At 45.2% G+C, this 7,099-nt stretch overlaps 1 protein-coding gene across 1 annotated transcript in view; it reads right to left on the minus strand.

Annotated features, from left to right (window-relative positions):
* LOC126195737 (uncharacterized) overlaps window positions 1–6,519 on the minus strand; it is a 238,177-nt gene extending 231,658 nt beyond the window's left edge. Inside the window, exon 1 of the mRNA XM_049934364.1 lies at window positions 6,422–6,519. The gene's annotated coding sequence lies outside the window, so the exon portion shown is untranslated. The remainder of the gene's footprint in view (window positions 1–6,421) is intronic.
* Window positions 6,520–7,099: the final 580 nt, after the last annotated feature.

Here is a 7,099-nt window from a genome sequence, read left to right on the forward strand (position 1 = left end):
AACAGCTACGTTTTATTCTGCGAATTACTGTGTAGTGCATGGCAAAGAGTGATTTTTACTCTCTCTCTATTCGTTTAGTCGGTTCCGACTCTTCGTGGCCCCAGGAACCAAATCACGCCACTTTTTTCTGTCATGCACTTTCTCCCGTAGACCTTCCAGGTTGGAACACATTGTGACGTCCTCTTCTTCTAGTTCCTTCAACCTTCCCCAGCATTAATGTTTTTCCCAGCGAGGCATGCCTTCGCATTGTGTGTCCAAAGTAGGTCAGCTTTTGTTTAAACATTAGACCTTCCAGGGAGAAATCTGGTTTTATTTGCTGCAATATTGATCTGTTGGTTCTCTTTGCAGTCCATGGAACTCTAAGAAGTTTCCTCCAACACCACAATTCGAAGGAGTCAATTCTTCGCCGTTCAGCCTTTCTAATGGTCCAGGTCTCACATCCATACATCACAACTGGAAAGACCATAGCCCTCACAATACGGATCTTTGTTGCTAGTGTTATATCTCTGGACCTTATAACCTTGTCAAGGTTTGACATCGCCTGTCTACCGAGCAACAGGCGTCTCCGGATTTCATGGCTGCAGTCGCCATCAGCAGAGAGAACCTAGATAACTGAATGTGACATACACACACACACACACACACACACACACACACACACACACACAAAATACGCAACACCGTGAAGGAGTTGTGCGACATAACCAAAGTTGGTAGATGTAATTTTACTTCAGAAAGATGATGTCTATATATAAATTCGCTCCAGTCGCGTAAGAGTTACGTTAGAAGCGCCACTATGAGTATGCCAAACAGGTCTGCTTCAAGCAGACCTGTTTCGCATACTCATGTTCCGCGCTGTAACGGTCGTAAGTGTGGGCTACCTTTGAGATCGGGAATAGTGAGTTGATGTAAGTCAATAATGCCTTTAAAGCAACAAAGACGCCATTATCGACATCTCGCTCAGTTTGAACGAGGACACGTAATAGGACTGCGAGAAGTTGGCTATTCCTTCTGCGATATTGCAGAAAGACTTGGCAGGAATGTAGCCACTGTACATCATTGCTGGCAGCGGTGGTCACGAGAATCTACGGTCACTAGAAGATCGGGCTCCGGACGCCCCTGTGACACTACCGAGAGGGAAAACCGTCGTGTTCGCCTTGTGGCTCTGTAGCATCGTACTGCATATGCAGCAGCAATTTGAGCAGCAGTTGGCACCACAGTTTTACTTCAAGGACAGATCTGAGCCAGACATCCTTAAGTGTGCATTCCACTGATCCCAAACCACCGTTACCTGCGACGTTAGTGGTGTCTCGCGACAGCTCATTGGAAGGCAGAGTGGAGGTCTGCCGTGGTTTCTGACGAAAGCGTGTCGTACCTCGGTGCCAGTGGTAGCAGTGTAGCACGTTGTAGGTGTCGCCACCGGCGCCAACCTTGTGTGAATGCTCTGAAAAGCTAATCATTTGCATATCACAGCATCTTCTTCCTGTCGGCTAAATTTGGCGTCTGTGGAGCGTCATCTTCGTGGTGTGGCAATTTTAATGGCCAGTAGTGTATTTATTCCTTAGAGATCTTTCATGCAAAATTAGACTAGTAACAGCTCGTACGAAGGCGTACAAGAGAACATTCCTTCCACGCTCAATCCGTGAATGAAGCGGGAAGAATACTTAATATAAACTGGCGGAAAAACATCGCGAGACCAAAAAATAATTAATGTAGAGTAATGAAATTTTGATAACACATTTAACTAGGTAAAGTATTTAAGTGTTTAACACTGCGAGATCCCAGGTTAATGTGAACGCGAGATAAGACACTACAAATTTAAAATGCTGGTACATTAATAACCGCTGTAAAACGCCAGAATGTTGAATAGAAACATACGAATATGCTTGCATTGTACAGGTGCCGGATGTCAGTTTGTGGGATTGAATTCCATATCTGTTGCACTTAGTCGGTCAATATGGGGACGGTTAATGCTGTTTGTAGATGGCGCTGGAGATGTCTCCTGGTGATGTCCCATATGTGCTCCACTGGAGACCGATCTGGTGATCGAACAGGCGAAGGTAACATGTCAACATTCTGTAGAGGATGTTGGGTTGCAACAGCGATGTGTGGGCGAACGTTATCCTGTTGGAAAACACCCCCAGGAATGCTGTTCATGAATGGCAGCACAACAGATCGAATCACGAGATTGACAAATAAGTTCGAAATCTGGGTGTATGGAATAGCCACGAGAGTGCTCCTGCTATCGTACTAAATCGCACCCCAGGCCGTAACTCCAGGTGTAGGTCTTGTGTGTCGAGCACGCAGACAGGTGACGCTCCACAGACGCCAAATTTAGCCGACAGGAAGAAGATGCTGTGATATGCAAATGATTAGCTTTTCAGAGCATTCACACAAGGTTGGCGCCGGTGGCGACACCTACAACGTGCTACACTGCTACCACTGGCACCGAGGTACGACAAGCTTTCGTCAGAAACCAGTCTAATTTTGCATGAAAGATCTCTAAGGAATAAATACACTACTGGCCATTAAAATTGCCACACCACGAAGATGACGCTCCACAGACGCCAAATTTAGCCGACAGGAAGAAGATGCTGTGATATGCAAATGATTAGCTTTTCAGAGCATTCACACAAGGTTGGCGCCGGTCGCGACACCAACAACGTGCTGACATGACGAAAGTTTCCAACTGATTTCTCATACACAAACAGCAGTTGACCAGCGTTGCCTGGTGAATCGTTGTTGTGATGCCTCGTGTAAGGAGGAGAAATGCGTACCATCACGTTTTCAACTTTGATAAAGGTCGGATTGTAGCCTATCGCGATTGCGGTTTATCGTATCGCGACATTACTGCTCGCGTTGGTCGAGATCCAATGACTTTAGCAGAATATGGAATCGGTGGGTTCAGGAGGGTAATACGGAACGCCGTGCTGGATCCCAACGGCCTCGTATCACTAACAGTCGAGATGAAAGGCATCTTATCCGCATGGCTGTAACGGATCGCGCAGCCACGTCTCGATCCCTGAGTCAACAGATGGGGACGTTTGCAAGACGACAACCATCTGCACGAACAGTTCGACGACGTTTGCAGCAGCATGGACTATCAGCTCAGAGACCATGGCTGCGGTTACCCTTGACGCAGCATCACAGAGAGGAGCGCCAGCGATGGTGTACTTGACGACGAACCTGGGTGCACGAATGGCAAAACGTCATTTTTTCGGATGAAACCAGGTTCTGTTTACAGCATCATAATGGTCGCATCCGTGTTTGGCGACATCGCGGTGAGCACGCATTGAAAGCGTGTATTCGTCATCGCCATACTGGCGTATCACCCGGTGTGATGCTACGGGGTGCCATTGGATACACTTGTCGGTCACCTCTTGTTCGGATTGACGGCACTTTGAACAGTGGACGGTACATTTCAGATGTGTTACGACCCGTGGCTCCACCCTTCATTCGATCCCTGCGGAACCCTACATTTCAGCAGGATAATACACGACCGCATGTTGCAGGTCCTGTACGGGCCTTTCTGGATACAGAAAGCACATTCTCCAGATCTGTCACCAATTGATCAATGGTGGCCGAGCAACTGGCTCGTCACAATTCGCCAATCACTACTCTTGATGAACTGTGGTATCGTGTTGAAGCTGCATGGGCAGCTGTACCTGCACACGCCATCCAAGCTCTGTTTGACTCAATGCCCAGGGGTATCAAGGCCGTTATTACGGCCAGAGGTGGTTGTTCTGGGTACTGATTTCTCAGGATCTATGCACCCAAATTGCGTGAAAATGTAATCACATGTCAGTTCTAGTATAATATATTTGTCCAACGAATACCCGTTTATCATTTGCATTTCTTCTTGGTGCAGCACTTTTAATGGTCAGTAGCGTACATACACAGCTGAAGAATATTCGTAGTTGAAAACTGTCGTATTACCGCCTTGAGCTGCTAGTAAAGTACTTTATTTACACAATTATATTCAGTCATCTTAGCATAATCTAGTTGACGAAAGTATTCGCAACACGATGCTAGGCGAAATATGAAATCGTGAACGTCAGGTGGTTAGATCATGAATTATTTACTGTTATTATATCATAACATAAATGAAATTTTCAGTCTGTGAAGAACTGTGACAAGTAGTGTACTCACTCGTGTTAAAACTGGAAACAATATAATAACAATGACAACAATAATAATTTTATATTTCGTCTAACATGATTCAGTGAATACTTTCGTGAACCTGATGGTAGTCAGACGACTGAAGCTGCTCACACTGAATTCGTTTGCAATTCGCCAGTGTTCACAAAAATTCGCATGTGTCTGTGAATAGGCGTTTAAATTAGAGGGAACTGAAGAGGCCACTATGCATTGAACAAAGCCTATGAACGCTGCGTTATTGTGTTTTGGCCCTAATAACCGCCACGTGGGATACGACAGTATTGTATTGTTTACTGAACCGGGGGCCTAGAAACGACGGGAAGGCGTCGTCCGGCATAGCCCGCAGTGGTCCACAACCCCACAGCAGACCAAAGCAGTCCATCCGCCCCACCGCCGCCCCACACCGAACACAGGGTTATTGTGCGGTTCGGCCCCCAGTGGGCATCCCCCCTCCCCGTCCCCCGGAACGTCTCATACCAGACGAGTGTAACCCCAAATGTTGCATGGTAGAGTAATTATGGTGTACGCATACGTGGAGACTGTTTGCGGAGCAATCGCCGACATAGTGTAACTGAGGCGGAACAAAGGGAACCAGCCCGCACTCGCCGAGGCAGATGGAAAACCGCTTTAAAAACCATCCTCAGGCTGGCCGGAACACCGGACGTCGACACGAATCCGACGGTCGGATTCGTGTCGGGGACCGGCACGCCTTCCCGCTCGTAAAGCAGCGGGTCAGACCGCGCGGCTAGTCGGGCGGGAGTACAAGAGTGTACTCTTATAGTTGAGAGCCACGACGCGAAACTTTGATATTAAGAGAGGATTTTTTTCCATGGAGAGCGCACTGTTTTTGACGAAGTAAGCAAGAAGGATTTATGTCTCACTTTGTACGCAAAAGCATGGAAGTAGCAAATTTAACAGTCAATAGCAGCTTCTGCTTTCCTTAGCATTAGCCCAGAGTTTGCATTTATGTCGGTTGACGCTTTTCATTAACTTGTCATCGCATATCGGGAGGAAATTTAAATGCAGAGAACTAATTACCGATGACCAACACAGCCGAAAGGCAGGCGAGCATTTACACTACGGTTGTTAGCACCAGAGATAAGTGACAGTTTCGTGTTTCACTCGCTGGTATATATCTGATAGTTTTTATAAAATAATATATATTGCACCACTCACTTTTTACTAGTATTTTATTAGCAAGACACGTTTCGGCGGCAGAAATATGAATTTCGCGGTGGAATATGAAAACAATGGCAGCATCAATTTCCTAGACCTTAACATCAGTGAAGAAAATAATTCACACACCTTCCAAATTTACAGAAAGACAACAGCAGTAGATACCATCATACACAGCTCTTCTTGCCACCCCATGACACACAAGCAAGCTGCATACAGAGCACTCTTTAACGAAGCCAGCAGTATATCAATGGATAAATAGGCAAAGCTTGATGAGCTCAGTACAACAAACAAATAGCTACAGCAAATGACTACGATTACACACTATTTGACAGCTTCACATAAAAAAGAAAAGGAAAGACTATATTAAACGAACTTCCACACAGAAAATGAAAAAGATCTCACTGCTTGCATTCCTTTCACAAGCAAACTCTCCTACGAAATAGAAAACATGTTCAGACCAGACCACTCAATATTAACGTTGCCTACACAATGCATAACAAACTGCACACGCACACATGCAGATAAACACAGTCAGGTACTCATAAAATAGTATGTAGTACCTGCAAAGCCCTTTACGTAGTCCAAAGCGGGCGACACTTCCAAAAACGATACAACGAACATATAAATGCCTACAGCACTAACAACTATAATAAATCGATAACAGCCACCCCTCATAAAAATACACATGTCACCCGTTCCATCATATTGTGTATGGTCTTCATGTGTTACATAAATTCGATTCCCGGCGGGGTCAGGGATTTTCCCTGCCTCCTGATGACTGGGTGTTATGTGATGTCCTTAGGTTAGTTAGGTTTAAGTAGTTCTGAGTTCTAGGGGACTGATGACCATAGATGTTAAGTCCCATAGTGCTCAGATCCATTTGAACCATTTTTTTTGTTACATAAAACAGACAAGGAGTGCCTTATGGTTTTATAAGAAAAATTGGAAACATTCATTCATGTCACAGTACAGGGGAACATGTTTCTAATTGATAAACCTGAAAGTAATAATATTAATTTCTTTAAAAAGTTCTCCAATGTAGAATGCTGATTTCATTGGAAAAAAATGTCTACCAATTAGTCACCTAATATTTGTCGGGACACAAATCCATTCAGATGTTTCAGCTTCACTGTATATTGCCGTTTCAGCAACAGAAAATAGCTTCTAAGACACTTCGCCTTCCTGTAAACAAATGATAGTGCAATGAAATTACTGACAAAAATCTACGTAAATGCACTAATAGAATGACTAATCATGCTTATTATATAAAGTACATATTATAAAATATTTATCTTCCTGAACAGGAGTCTTTTACGATTCATAATCTCATTGGTCCCCCCATGAACCATGGACCTTGCCGTTGGTGGGGAGGCTTGCGCGCCTCAGCGATACAGATAGCCGTACCGTAGGTGAAAACACAACGGAGGGGTATCTGTTGAGAGGCCAGACAAACATGTGGTTCCTGAAGAGGGGCAGCAGCCTTTTCAGTAGTTGCAGTAACAGTAACCAAAACGGCCTTGTTGTGCTGGTACTGCGAACGGCTGAAAACAAGGGGAAACTACAGCTGTAATTATTCCCGAGGGCATGCAGCTTCACTGTATGGTTAAATGACGATGGCGTCCTATTGGGTAAGATATTTCGGAGGTAAATAGTCCCCCGTTCGGATCTCCGGGCGCGGACTACTCAGGAGGACGCTGTTATCAGGAGAAAGAAAACTGGCGTTCTACTGATAGGAGCGTGGAATGTCAGAACCCCTAATCGA

Source organism: Schistocerca nitens, chromosome 7 (assembly GCF_023898315.1).
Source record: "Schistocerca nitens isolate TAMUIC-IGC-003100 chromosome 7, iqSchNite1.1, whole genome shotgun sequence".
NCBI classification, from domain to species: domain Eukaryota; kingdom Metazoa; phylum Arthropoda; class Insecta; order Orthoptera; family Acrididae; genus Schistocerca; species Schistocerca nitens.